The 14,452-nt window shown below is 50.9% G+C and overlaps 1 non-coding gene across 1 annotated transcript; it reads right to left on the minus strand.

The window, feature by feature from the left end:
• Nucleotides 1-12,105: 12,105 nt before the first annotated feature.
• Nucleotides 12,106-12,233, minus strand: LOC144820612 (U6atac minor spliceosomal RNA). Its single transcript, XR_013607889.1, has one exon. It is a non-coding gene; the product is annotated as a U6atac minor spliceosomal RNA (small nuclear RNA).
• Nucleotides 12,234-14,452: the final 2,219 nt, after the last annotated feature.

Here is a 14,452-nt window from a genome sequence, read left to right on the forward strand (position 1 = left end):
TAACGTATGTTTTTGCAATCTGTTCTTTTGTAATGTTTCTCATTATGTTTCATTTCTGTTCCTAATGTGAAGCGCTCTGACGCCTTCGGGTAAAGTCCGCGCTATATAAAAATGCATAAATAAATAAATAAATAAATAAAAAACACTCAGTGGAGTTTCGCAAGCAGCAAAGTGCGGTGTGAACTGCCATTCGCACTGATCTTCTTGCCTCTTGGGTAGAAATTCTACCCGAGCGGCAGCTTGCGCTCCCCAACTTACCGTCCGCAAGCAAGGAGAAACTCTTGCTACGCAGAGTGGCGTTTTCTGCACTCGCGAGCTCCGCGGAGTGCAGAAAATTCTGCAAATGCAGCAGGGTTCACCGCCCAGGCCTAGTCTAAACACCGCACACACTCAGCACTCAGCAGCCATTACTGAAGGAGTTCAACCATCAGCTTTGACATCAGCAGCTGTGGGAATGTACATTTTTACTAAATAAATTACAATTACAGCGCCTACCTGCTAAAAACACTGACTATATCCTATTCATCAGTATTGCTCAGAACTTCATGATGCACCCCAAAGAATATTTTTTGCTAAAGATTGAAAAAATCACGAATGCTTCATAACTCATTCAAGGTTGACCCCAAAGACATAACAAGATTGACCCTTCGTCCCACCCTTCATGCATCAACTGCCTCCTATTTGTCAATGAGGCGCTAGGGCAAGAAGTGGAAACCACAAACAATAAACAGGGCTCCTAACACAGTGTCATCTTAAAGATTACAGAACAAATTTAGTTTTTATTAACAACTTCCTGCTAATTCAAGTCCACACACACGCAAAATAATATTAAATCAGATGTTCATTGTTAACAAAGTTAATTTTCTCAGGGGGGCCTTTGGAAGGTGGGAGCCCTGGCAATTGCCCACTTTGTCCATGCCTTGCACCATCTCTGTCCTAGCATCCTATTTACATCCTGTCCCTACTATATGAGCTCTGACGTCAGGTGCAGGAAGGGCAAGCGACAGTCAGCAGCTACTCATGATTGATGGCCGCATGTGTCCAACCTTTTATAGGGAATGGTGTGACTGAAGACATTAGAGATGGGGTGGAACCCTTTCTGATTCATGTTTACAGAGCGTAGGAAATGTTGTTTTCACCACTTTTCGTTGCTCGCTGCTACAGCCAATCACAAGTTTCAGAGGGTGCCTTTGAAATGACTAGCCTCGGTTTTGATGCACTGGTGGACCACAGCAACATAGAACACTGCATTACCTCCTCGTCCTGTCTTCCTCGCCACAGTAATCACATATGAGCCTCCGGCTCCACACAGAACTCCAAGTAAAATAAAAGAGCAGCGCTCTAGTCTCCCCTCCCTCCTCCAATATGGCCCCAGAGGCTTCATCCAATCCTATAAAAGGATACATAGCAACCAGCCCAGCCTGTTCTTTTTTTCTGCACATCTCCGAGTGCTGTGTTTTCCCTGCTGGTCAGGTGAGGGGGCTGGGTTCCTGCTTTTGCAGTTCCCTTTGTCCTGTGGTATCTAGTTGGGGGAACTTTCTTTGTGTTTGAATGCATTCTATTTGTCATTTGTTTTGCTTCGTTTTGCGATTTGTCTTGTTTCCCCTTTCTTCTGCCTGGATGCCTCGTGTCCTGCTTCAGCGGACTGGAGTGGCTTATCTGTCTACGGCTGGTGTTGGTTGTGTTTTGGGCGGGACGCCTTGTGTCCTGTGTGCCGTTTTTTCGTTCCCGGCCGCGCGTCCTGCTGAGCGGACGTTGCACGGGCGGGTGCGTGTTCTCTGGGGGCCGGGGGCTTCAGTTGTATTTTCCTTACCTGCTGCCGGTCTCACACGCCGGCGTGATTTCGTGCCTCTTCGCGTTTCCTGCGGAGCGGGAGACGCATTAGGGGGTTGATTGGGCTCAGCGCGCTTCGGTCTGTGCCTCATTTCTACTACGGCGCGCGGCTCTTCCGGCTGCTTTTGTGGCCTTCGGCTTCAGTCCGGGTGGAGTTTGTTGGGTTGCTTGGCAACCTGGGGTCCTACTTTACCAGGCTGTTCTTCGTTTTGCCTGTGTTTGTTTTTCTTTCACGTGGCTGGCTGTCATGGATCTTTCATCTAACATGGGTGATCCTGATCCTTTGGACGTGGCTTCCAGTTCGGGGGTGCATGTTCCCTCTATGGATCTTTTGCAGCAGATGATAAATACTGCTGTTTCTGCTGCTTTGCAAGGTCATGTTCCTGTCCCTCCTCCAAAAAAGGCGAGGGTTGATGACGCTGCTGCTGATGCTGATTCTGAGAATGAAGAGGCGGTTGATGTCAGGGGTCGCTTTGTGCAAGGTGCCGACCTGAAGGAGGTGCTGGGTCACATTCGCGAAAACTTGGTGTTCCCTGCTTCTGTGGTGCCTCTGGAGGACGATCTGTTTTCGCAATATCGTCGTCCTGAGCCTGATTCTTTGCCTCTCCATTCCTCTGTCTTGAAGGTCCTGGAGAATGAATGGAAGGATGTGGACAAAGGTTCCTTTCCTCGTTTCTTGAGTAAGAGGTACCCTCTTCAGGATTTTGCGGTGAAATACCCTGCCTCCGTGAAGGTTGACTCTTTGTTGGCGAGCATGTCTTCGCATGGGTCCGTTGTCTCGGAGGACTCATCTCCTGCTGACCCGGTTGATCGCAAGGTGGATGGTGCTGTGAAGCGCACTTTTGCGGCTGCAAATTTTTCTATCAGGGCTGCGGCCTATTCGTCTTACGCTATCCAGTCCTTGCTCAAGGATTTTCAGTCTCTGTCGGAGTTGTTGGACCAAGGGGAGGATGTTTCTTCTACCCTGGCGATGATGGAGCAGCAGGTTCGTCTGCTGTCGGATGTCTCCTTTGATTCACTGGGGGCTGCTGCTTCTGCGGCCGGCTCCTCTGTGGCTGCGAGGCGTCAATTATGGCTCCGTTCCTGGAAGGCTGATGCTGCACAGAAATACTTGCTTATGAAAATCCCTTTTTCTGGGGTTAAGCTTTTTGGTTCGTCTCTTGACGACATGGTGAAGAAGACGGCGGAGGACCGTAAGCTGCTTGCTCCTGACCGTCCTGGCAGATTCCGTGCCTTTGGTTCACAGCGGTCTTTTGGTACCTCGAAGAGGGGTCGGGCTGGTCAGCCCTTTCGTGGACGGGGGCGTGGCCGGGGTGCTCCCTCCTTTGATAAGTCCCGGTTCTCCGGCGTTTCTGCCTCCTCCGCTCCTGCTTCCAAATCCTGACTGGGTCGCTCCTGGTGTTGGTCCGGTTGGGGGTCGACTCACTTGCTTCCTGGACTCTTGGCGGGAGACTGTGTCGGACCAATGGGTGCTTCAGGTGATCTCGGAGGGTTTGCGCATTGGATTTGCCCGGACACCCCCAGACTGTTTCCGGGCCACTCCTTGTCCCAGAGATCCTGTGAAACGGTTGGCGCTTTTGGACGGCGTTGCTTCCCTGGTGGTCAAGAAGGCGATCGTTCCTGTGCCCATCGATCAGTTGGGAAGAGGGGTGTATTCGATACTTTTCCTGGTGTCCAAGCGCACCGGGGATCTTCGGCCTGTGATGGACCTGAAGTGGGTGAATACTTTCATCCCTCACCAACGGTTCAAGATGGTTTCCCTTCCTTTGATCCTTCCTCTGATATCTCAGGGGGATTTCCTTACTTCGATAGACCTGAAGGATGCTTACCTACATGTTCCTCTTCATCCAGACTTTCAGAAGTTTTTCCGGTTTTGTGTGCAGGGTCGTCATTACCAATTCCAGGTATTGCCTTTTGGGCTCTGCTCTGCTCCCCGGATCTTTACTAAGATTCTGGCTCCTCTTATTGGACATTTGCATGGGGAGGGAGTTTGTGTTTTTCCTTATCTGGACGACATTTTAATTTCTGCTTCTTCTCTTCCTAAGGCGGAGTTGCATGTCCAGAAGGTGTGCCATGTCCTGGCGCATCATGGGTTCCTCGTGAATGTGCCGAAGTCCTCCCTGGTTCCTGCACAAGAATTGACTTTCATTGGAGCTCTGTTCAAGACTCAATTGGGGATGGTGTTCCTGCCCCCTCCCCGTGTTTTGTCCCTGATGTCTGCTGTTCGTTCCCTGTTGGTGGGGTTCTCTCATCCTGTGAGCCTGTGGTTACGAGTTCAGGGTCTGATGTCGGCTTCATTGTTGACGGTGCCGTGGGCCCGCCTCCATATGTACCCGGTGGTGTCCCACATTTTGTCGCATTGGGACCCCTGTTCCCTCGATATGGATGTTCTGGTTCCTATGTCGGCGGAGGTTCGGGTGGTCCTGAGTTGATGGTTGGACGTGGGTCATCTGTCCAAAGGCCGCCCCTTTCTGATTGTTCCCACCCGCGTGGTCACTACCGATGCCAGCCTGCTGGGGTGGGGTGCTACTCTGGAGGTTTCGGCGACTCAAGGGATTTGGCCTCAGTCGGTATTGTCTTGTTCCTCCAACTACAAGGAGCTGAAGGCCGTCCTTCTGGGTCTGTTGGACTTCTCGGATCTTGTCCGAGGTCACCACGTGCAGATCCGGACGGACAATCAGGTTGTGATGTCTTATGTGAACCATCAAGGGGGGTGCAGGGTTCGCTCCCTCAGTTGCCTGGCTCGTCGGATTGGTTCTTGGGCGGAGGTGCATCTGGAGTCCCTGTCTGCCATCTACCTGCCTGGTACGGAGAACACTGTGGCGGATTGTCTGAGCCGGGTGTTTCCTTCCATGGGTTCATTGTCTCTCACGAGGTGGATGTTCAGGAGGTTGCAGGTGATGTTTGGTTGTCCGATTGTGGACCTGTTTGCCTCCCAGGACAATGCCCAGACCCGTTGTTTTCGCACGATTATGCCTTGCCGGGATGCCTGGAGGGTGGACGCTCTTTCGTTCCTTTGGCCGAAGGGTCTGCTGTATGCATTTCCCCCTGTTCCACTGCTTCCTGCTGTGTTACAGAAGATCAAGAGGGAGGGGTCATTGGTGCTTCTGGTTGCTCCTTATTAGAAGCGTCGCCCTTGGTTTCCCCTTCTGGGGGAATTGGCTGTGTCTCCGGGGTGGGCCTTGCCGTTCGTGCCGTATCCTCTGATGGGTCCTCTTCTTCCTCTGCCTGTGTTCCGTTCCCTGGGTCTGCGGGCCTGGCTCTTGAGAGGGAGTCCCTGATGCGTGAGGGTTGTTCGGTGGCTGTGGCTGGGGTCATTCAGCAGTCCCGGAGGCCCTCTACGCTTAAATCTTACGCCAAACATTGGGATCATTTTGCTTCTTGGTGTGTTGGTCGGGGGCTGTCGCTGGATTCTTTGGATCCGGCCTGCATTCTGGACTTTCTAAACGATGGGTTTGTGTTGGGTTTGGCCATTTCGACCCTTCGGGCTCAATGGGCCGCCATTCGGGCATTTCATGTCCTGCCTTTGGTTTCCATTTCTCCGTTGGTTGCTCGACTTTTTAAGTCTCTTTCTTTCCAGCGCCCCCGTCCTATCATGTATCCTCCTCCTTGGGACCTTCCTTTGGTTTTGCGTTCCTTGCAGTTGGCTCCTTTTGAACCTTTAGAGTCTGTGGACTTGAAGTTTTTGACTCTCAAGGTGGTGTTTCTTGTGGCGATTGCCTCTGCCAGGCGTATGGGTGAGTTGGGTGCTTTCCTTCGTTCTGCCCCATTTTTGTTGGTTTTGTCGGACCGTGTGGTCTTGCGCCCTCATCCTACCTTTGTTCCTAAGGTGGATTCTTATTTTCACAGGTCTGCTGAGGTGGTTCTTCCGGTTCTTTGTCCTGATCCTTCCTCGGCTGAGGAGTCCCTTTTGCACCGCTTGGATGTTAGGCGTGCCTTGCTGATTTATTTGTCTCGCACGTCTTCCTTTTGTAAAGTTGACAACTTGTTTGTGAATTTTGGGTTGTCACGTCAGGGTTTAAAACCCTCCCTCTCCACGATCAGTCGGTGGATTAAGGAGGCCATTCTGTTGGCTTATGCTTCGGTCTCTGTGGTTCCGACGCTTCCTGTTCAGGGTCGTTCCACCAGATCTGTTGCTGTATCCTGGGCTTCTTTCAAAGGGGTGTCTATGGAGGATGTTTGCAGGGCTGCTACGTGGTCTTCTCCGCATACCTTCATGTCCCTTTACCGCCTCCAATTGGGGGGTGGGGGTTTTGTTTCCTTTGCCTCTTCTGTTTTATCGGCTGGGGTACCTTGAGAGGTTATCCTTTTTGTTTTGGGTTGTTGTGCCTCTGTTTATTAAAATATGTTTTCACTGCACTATTGGTGTGGTCTGTTTTCCTTACATGAAGCTGATTGCTTTGGTATCGGCTCATATGTGATTACTGTGGCGAGGAAGACAGGACGAGGAGGTAATGCCCCGGTTACTTACCGATAATCTTCATTACTCCGAGTCCATGTCTTCCTCGCCACAGTATAGTTTCCCTTCCCTCCCGGCCCTGGTGGTGGCTTCATGTCTGCGGCTTGGTTTTTCAGGCTGGGCTGGTTGCTATGTATCCTTTTATAGGATTGGATGAAGCCTCTGGGGCCATATTGGAGGAGGGAGGGGAGACTAGAGCGCTGCTCTTTTATTTTACTTGGAGTTCCGTGTGGAGCCGGAGGCTCATATGTGATTACTGTGGCGAGGAAGACATGGACTCGGAGTAATGAAGATTACCGGTAAGTAACCGGGGCATCCCTCAGCAGCACAGTGCAGCAGGAAGCCCCTTCCCCCACCCAAGGACGGGGATTCCTTAATGTTGTAGCATGAGGCTTGGGCTGGACTTCTGTATGGCCCAGCCAGTAGTGTGTTCAGTGTGTGGTGGGCCAAGGGCAAGGAGGAAATGGGCCCCCTAGCTGCAGTTTGAATAATGCAACTCAGCACTAATCAGGTTTCAATAACCCCTTCAGGCCTCTGGGCCTGGTGCAATGCACCTGCTGCACCAATGGTAGCTACACCCCTGGACCAAGCATTGAAAAGCCAACAGGTCTCACTGTTGGGTCCGACTGGCTTTGCCAATGGTGCAATCAATGTATTACTGTATATATATATATTGAACATTTTATGTTCTTTGAAATTGTTAACATTTGTAAACGAATGAAATTTTGTATTATAATTGAAATTTACTTTACTGAGTATTGGCAAAACCAACAGGTCTCTGTTATAAAGGGCTGAGTTGCATTTCGGTGTCTGGTTAAGTTCTGCTTGTGGGAGGGTGTTGATAACAAGCATGACTGAGAGCTCTGGAGCCGAGGCTGAAAGCAGTGTGGTACAGAGGGCTAAAGCAGTGTTCAGATTACATGCTCATCCAATCCTGGGCCTCTCTACAGTGCGCACATAGTGAGGGTAATGTATGTATTATAGGTAATTACCAGTTCTAATTATTTACAAGAACAATCATTGTTGTTACCTATTTGTATCACACTGCTCACAAGCAGTCATAAAGTTTGGCTCTCTTTAGACACACGTTGGTTGTTATGTGATATGTCAGGATTCAAAAGCAGAAAACTCACAAAGAGGCACCTACATGCGGGTCAGGCAGCATCCTGCGTAAAGCACAAGATTGTAGTTGACATGTTTTAGGCCACACCCTTAATTACTTAACCACCCCAACACGCTTATTTTCATCTCACTTGAAGCACTGTTGTTTAAAATAGTATTTTACCTACAAAAAGCTAAAAGCTGTTTTTTAGAGGAAACCTTAATATTGTGATATTGTAAAACTGTAGCGCCCTTGGAGTCATATCTGAAAGTTGTGGCACAGAAAGAAGTGATCACTTTGCTCTTCTGTGACACTCTGCAGTGTCTCTGGGAGGGTCCCCCAAGAGCTGTTACACATGGGGGCGGGGGGAGGGAAGAAACCCGAGGGTCTGACGTCTGACCTTCACTGCTGTGACAACCCAGCCGTGTTGATAGGTCCCAGGGCTCTTGGTGCAAACGTGTGCCTTTTCAAGTGGAGCTGCAGTATTTGTTCCCCCACAAAGGGGGTCCAAAAGTGGTGCAGGTCATTTACTCTCTGGTGAAGCAGCTTCTCTGGGAGTTGTGCAAAAAGAGAGAAACACAGGAGAGTGACAGCAACCAGGAGCGCGGGGGGGGTGCAAGAAGCAATAGAGAGGTGGGGAAGAATTATGGAGGACAGGCTGTAGGAAGCAACAGAAGGGTGGGGAAGCAGCACAGAGGGTGGGGCAGACGCAACATCGGGGGACAGGTGGGCGTGAAGCAACACAGAGGACGCCAGGTGGGAAGCAAACTAACAGAGAGAGAAGAACTTGGAGCACTGGGGAAAGTAAACAGGGGAGAGAGCAAAAGGAGCAGGCAGGTGAGAAACACTGGCAAGAGTGCGAGCACAACACATAGTAGTGGCATCGGTACCCTTGTCCCACAACCCTCACCACCCAAATGATACACAGACAAGTATGTTGGGAATAAAAAGTTGCAGGTTTATTTGTGATACAAATAACAGAGCGGGTTAACTGACAGGCGACCCCCCACCCCGCAACCCCTTGTTGCAGGGCGCCTGAAGTAGAGCCAATGAAGCAGACACTAGTGGCCCTGGCCATGTGCCGAACCTGGGAGGCAAGCCTCCCCCCGATGGACCTATCGTCCACCTGCCCCTCCCCCTCTGGACCAGGGAGAGTTAACTCACACCTTGCCCAGTCAGGAGGGGCGTTATTAGCAAACCCCCGGTTGCTCAGGCTTACAACCGCCCTAAGGACTAACGGGGTGCCGTAGAACCAAGTCCCCAAGAAGGGCCCCTCGGCTTATGTATGACTCATTATTGTGCCTCTCGCACTGTGGCTTCAGGTCCTGTTCCTGCGCCTGTCCTGCATGGGGGTCGTCATGTAACTCCTCCTGCAACCTGAAAAAATTACAACATCATTAATAATCCCCCCTCCTCACTTCCCCCCTTTCAGCGGGTGAGTGGTAGGGAGGGGAGTGAAATTGCGGACCTCGCGTCCGCGTCGTGGGTGGGGAAGTGAGGGGGAAGAAGGGGCTAGGGACCTGCGTCTGGGACTGGCGAGGACAGCCTGGGACGACCGTCGGAGAAGGAGGGCAGAGCAAAGAGGGCGCCCGGGCGGAAGTGCTCCCCTTATCAACCCCTGGACAAAAGGGGGGGTGGCCTACCCTTGTCCAACCCCGCCCCCCGTCCCTCCCCCTGGCAGGCCTGCGGTTACCTGCGCCCTACTACGGGGTTTGCCCTCCTATGGGGTCCCCTGCAGGGACCGCGGGCCTCCCGCATAGTAGTGGCATCGGTACCCTTGTCCCACAACCCTCACCACCCAAATGATACACAGACAAGTATGTTGGGAATAAAAAGTTGCAGGTTTATTTGTGATACAAATAACAGAGCGGGTTAACTGACAGGCGACCCCCCACCCCGCAACCCCTTGTTGCAGGGCGCCTGAAGTAGAGCCAATGAAGCAGACACTAGTGGCCCTGGCCATGTGTCGAACCTGGGAGGCAAGCCTCCCCCCGATGGACCTATCGCCCACCTGCCCCTCCCCCTCTGGACCAGGGAGAGTTAACTCACACCTTGCCCAGTCAGGAGGGGCGTTATTAGCAAACCCCCGGTTGCTCAGGCTTACAACCGCCCTAAGGACTAACGGGGTGCCGTAGAACCAAGTCCCCAAGAAGGGCCCCTCGGCTTATGTATGACTCATTATTGTGCCTCTCGCACTGTGGCTTCAGGTCCTGTTCCTGCGCCTGTCCTGCATGGGGGTCGTCATGTAACTCCTCCTGCAACCTGAAAAAATTACAACATCATTAATAATCCCCCCTCCTCACTTCCCCCCTTTCAGCGGGTGAGTGGTAGGGAGGGGAGTGAAATTGCGGGCCTCGCGTCCGCGTCGTGGGTGGGGAAGTGAGGGGGAAGAAGGGGCTAGGGACCTGCGTCTGGGACTGGCGAGGACAGCCTGGGACGACCGTCGGAGAAGGAGGGCAGAGCAAAGAGGGCGCCCGGGCGGAAGTGCTCCCCTTATCAACCCCTGGACAAAAGGGGGGGTGGCCTACCCTTGTCCAACCCCGCCCCCCGTCCCTCCCCCTGGCAGGCCTGCGGTTACCTGCGCCCTACTACGGGGTTTGCCCTCCTATGGGGTCCCCTGCAGGGACCGCGGGCCTCCCGCATAGTAGTGGCATCGGTACCCTTGTCCCACAACCCTCACCACCCAAATGATACACAGACAAGTATGTTGGGAATAAAAAGTTGCAGGTTTATGTGTGATACAAATAACAGAGCGGGTTAACTGACAGGCGACCCCCCACCCCGCAACCCCTTGTTGCAGGGCGCCTGAAGTAGAGCCAATGAAGCAGACACTAGTGGCCCTGGCCATGTGTCGAACCTGGGAGGCAAGCCTCCCCCCGATGGACCTATCGTCCACCTGCCCCTCCCCCTCTGGACCAGGGAGAGTTAACTCACACCTTGCCCAGTCAGGAGGGGCGTTATTAGCAAACCCCCGGTTGCTCAGGCTTACAACCGCCCTAAGGACTAACGGGGTGCCGTAGAACCAAGTCCCCAAGAAGGGCCCCTCGGCTTATGTATGACTCATTATTGTGCCTCTCGCACTGTGGCTTCAGGTCCTGTTCCTGCACCTGTCCTGCATGGGGGTCGCCTAGTACTTTTTCCACAGCCCTGGGCGTGGCACCCGCTGCCCCCAGAGCCCCCACCTCCTAGCCTTTTAGTTAGCTTTTTATCTGCATCCGGCTGTTTCTAGCGCCTCACCCAAGTCCAGTAGGAAAATTGCCATCCCCACTTTGGACAAGTGCACCCCATCGGATTCCCAGCATCCAATATATTTGGCGTGCAGCAAGCCATGTCTAATGAAACCTACCCCTCTCTGCTCGTCGAATTTGAGCCTTGCTGCGTTTACTCGCCTGCGCGAGACTTCTATCGCCTCCTGCGCTATTGCCCCATGCCAAATCGGTCTAGGGGAAATTTCTGACCAGAATAAGTTGCACTGTCCCCATTCACCGCTCAAGGTGCTCAAGTCTTTCCTCATTGTGTCTAGCATTCGCCTCTTGCCTAAGGTCACCACATCGTTATCCCCTAGGTGCCACACTAGGATGTTTGGCCTTTGCCTGTCTTCCTTCAGAACTTACGCAGCGTCCCTATCAGGGCCACCCAGAATTATTTCATACAACACACGTATGACGTTTTAAGGTGGGTCATCTTACAGGTGATCCAATGCAGGCAGCCCCTCGCTGTCCCGCATGCCTAAGGAGCCATCATGCACGGCGAGTCGATGCTCTGACGGTGCAGCACATTACCAACTTCGTTATACTCCCGCCCCCCTTAGGGCTAGCTACCCTCCCTATTCCCTAAGCTTACAGAAGGCAAGCTCGGCGCCCGTGCATAGGAAATAACCTATGGCCTTTCTGTCAGGGTTTTAGCTGCGATTCACCAACAGGTGATCAGCATCTACATGTCGCTCTCGTCTAAACAGGATCAAATTGCAGCTTTGCGTGTTTGAGTGGATTTTCCTATCATACCCTTCGCCTACCCCCAAATAATTGGGGTCCAGATACTACAGGCGTTGTTAGTATTTCTTGTTACCCCAGATTGAAATTTAACACTCAGAAAAACGCTTTCTGGCTCTAAAATTTCCTCAACTCTATCTTGTTCAAGAAAGCAAAGTGATGGCATTATGAAAGTCATCCTGTAGCCAGAATTACTTACTTGCTTTGTGAGCACAGTAGCTGTAATAATATGCAATGAATGGCCAGGCAATGCTGCAAGATCCCTATGGTGCTAGCAGGATATTGGAAATTGGTAAGCACGAATCTGGGCGAAATAAATGGGCACAGTCCTAAGTCGTCGTGATAATGCAACGTGCCTATTGTTACCCCACTTACTGTGGACGCCAATCGAAAGCTGATTGACACGATGACTAATTACATGCATTGTGCTAGCGCAATCGGACCTCACACAATGTTAAGAATATCGCTGGCATAGGGTATGCCTTCAGTGAAAAGCACATCATGCAGCCTGCAGATGACTGATTCGTCTATTGTAGCTTGTTACTTGCAGCTCACAACTGGGATCCTTCTGATCTACCACTGTGGACTATGAAGGATATGGGACTCTGTGCCTTGTTAACCCCGCTGTCCCCTGTAACACATCATGCATACCTTATTTACCCACTACACGATGTGCATGATACCCCTTCCATCCTGCCTTGGAATGCGTGGTGCTATAAAGAAAAACATGGTTAGACGCCACAAAGTAAGTGGCAGTGCCTTAACCGTATATGTGTTGTAAAGGCCACTAGGACCTCTTCCATCCTTGTCAAGGGGGGTGCTAACCTTCTCTCCTTTCATACAACACTTGAATTAGTGCTCATTAATTTGTTATTTGTGTAAGTGCCGGGACAGCCAAAGACAACTGGCATTCTTACCGTGCCTGCACATATCTATGGAGTGAACAAATCAGGGCATGTCTGCGGACTAAATACATGCCCCTTGAGTCCTTACCCTGTGCGAGAACGCATGCGTGCTAAAACAGCGGGAAAGACCAGCAGTCTTGAAGTCTCCTGATCCATCTGAAAACTTTCACCTACCAAATTATTTATTTGTTTTCCCTAGGATATGACTGCGGGATATTGAAAATCTCACTGAAGTCTCTGAAGATCTGAGATAGGCTTGATCAGTCTTGTATTGGAAGTCCAGCAGCCAGCCAATCTTCTGGCTCATGCTTAGTCAGTCTGGATAAGGTCACAGCACTCATTCCAGATGGACCTTTTTTTTTTATTTATTTTTTTATTAGCCTTTGGGAGCATGGATGGGGGAGCTAAACTCCTGCTCAAGGTTAGATATGCTCTGCTTATGCCAGCAACTTTGACTACTGTTCCATTTGTCAGCATTATGTGCGTTGACCCCCTTGATGGATGTCTGGTAGACAATATGTAAAGGACTGAGACAGGCCTCTAATTACTGGAGAGATGTGCTCTCTATGAGGGTGTCACAAGACAGGCTTCGGTATTTACTGGTGCTAATTGCTTTGTAAAAGGATGTTATGTGCTGACAGAATATATATTCTGGAGCAGTCTAAACATTTTAGACACACAAATTATACATGTGCTTACTAGCACCTGCAAAGAACGCACTATACTGTCTAAACGTAATGTATTTACTCAAGAGCAGTCCAAACATTTTAGACACACAAAATATACATGTGCTTACTAGCACCTGCAAAGAACGCACTATACTGTCTAAACGTAATGTATTTACTCAAGGGCAAATAATGTAAAAAAGCCCAGAGTGCCTAATTGTTCGAGGCTCCATCCTCCGCACACACACACACATATCTTATCCTATCCAAGTAGAGCGTGCTTCATTGTCTAGGACTGCGCAACACCCCAGAGGCAGACACCGTTGCGCAGACCAACTCGCTGACCGTCTAAACACAATTCACATTGCATCAAGAAACCACGCCGGTGTGTTGCATCAAGCAACCACGCAGGTGTGTTGTCTGCCCCACTCACTGCGAGATTAGCGGTGAATCTTAAGCCTGTCCTTTCCTGGGTAAGATTTCACAACCTTTCTAGGTAGGCCAGCCAAAAAAAAAAAAAAACCTTTTTACGGCGCAGCCTGGTGACATGTGAATCTTCATTCGTTTCGAATGTAATCCCATCCCGGGTGGATGCAAAATAATTTTTTAATCCACCTGGCACAGCATGGAGGGGAAGTCTGGTAAAGAGTGCAGCCGAGGGCTGTCACTGAGCCCCCCCAAATCTGACCCTCAACTCACAGGCTAAACAAAGCGCCCTACATATCACCCCTCATTCCTTTTGGTCGCTCGGGGGGACAATTGAATTGGCACGGGCTGTGCGAGTGAATATAAACTCACGCACTATTGTAAATAACGCCACATGACTGTTATTACCCCTAAAACAGAAATGGGCCGTATGCTAACCTTCTGCTACCGGGTGGCAAACACGCACTACAATTCCGACCACCCGTCAGTAATTAAGTGGCGTCTGTATCCTGGCACGTTGCCTGAGTGAGATGTTGGACGCATATTGCACCTACTTAGAAGTGCCGAAGCACTCTGCCAGCGGTGTTGCAAAGACTCGTGGCCCGGCCGCCTAACCCGGTGCGTTCTGTGACCACCCAATGAACAGCAAAGTGTGAACAATGGAAAGATAAAAGTCCTATCGCTTCCCCCCCGGGCATGTGCTGCCAAGCGCAGAGACTCCGACTGCAGACTTGCATCATTTACCCTGGTGTCTCCCCCAAGTTCCCAAGGAACAGGCCACACGTTGTTATACCAACTGTGCCATCACGGATTTCCCACAAACCCGCTGCGAAGAGCGGTATAGAGAAGCAACATCTACACTAACCCGCCTCAAAGAGCGCTATAGCGACCACCCGCAATATACATACAAACAGTGTCAGCCACCTGTTTACAGAAACAGACTGGACTGTTACTACATGCGTGCTATTTATCTGTGGTTTTAGCAGTGCCCAAAACCAGAAATCAATAAGTAACTACTTATGGCATATTAAAGAACTACTGAAGAGGAAACCTTTCTTATTTCAGGAATG

Source organism: Lissotriton helveticus, chromosome 2_1 (assembly GCF_964261635.1).
Source record: "Lissotriton helveticus chromosome 2_1, aLisHel1.1, whole genome shotgun sequence".
In the NCBI taxonomy this organism is placed as follows: domain Eukaryota; kingdom Metazoa; phylum Chordata; class Amphibia; order Caudata; family Salamandridae; genus Lissotriton; species Lissotriton helveticus.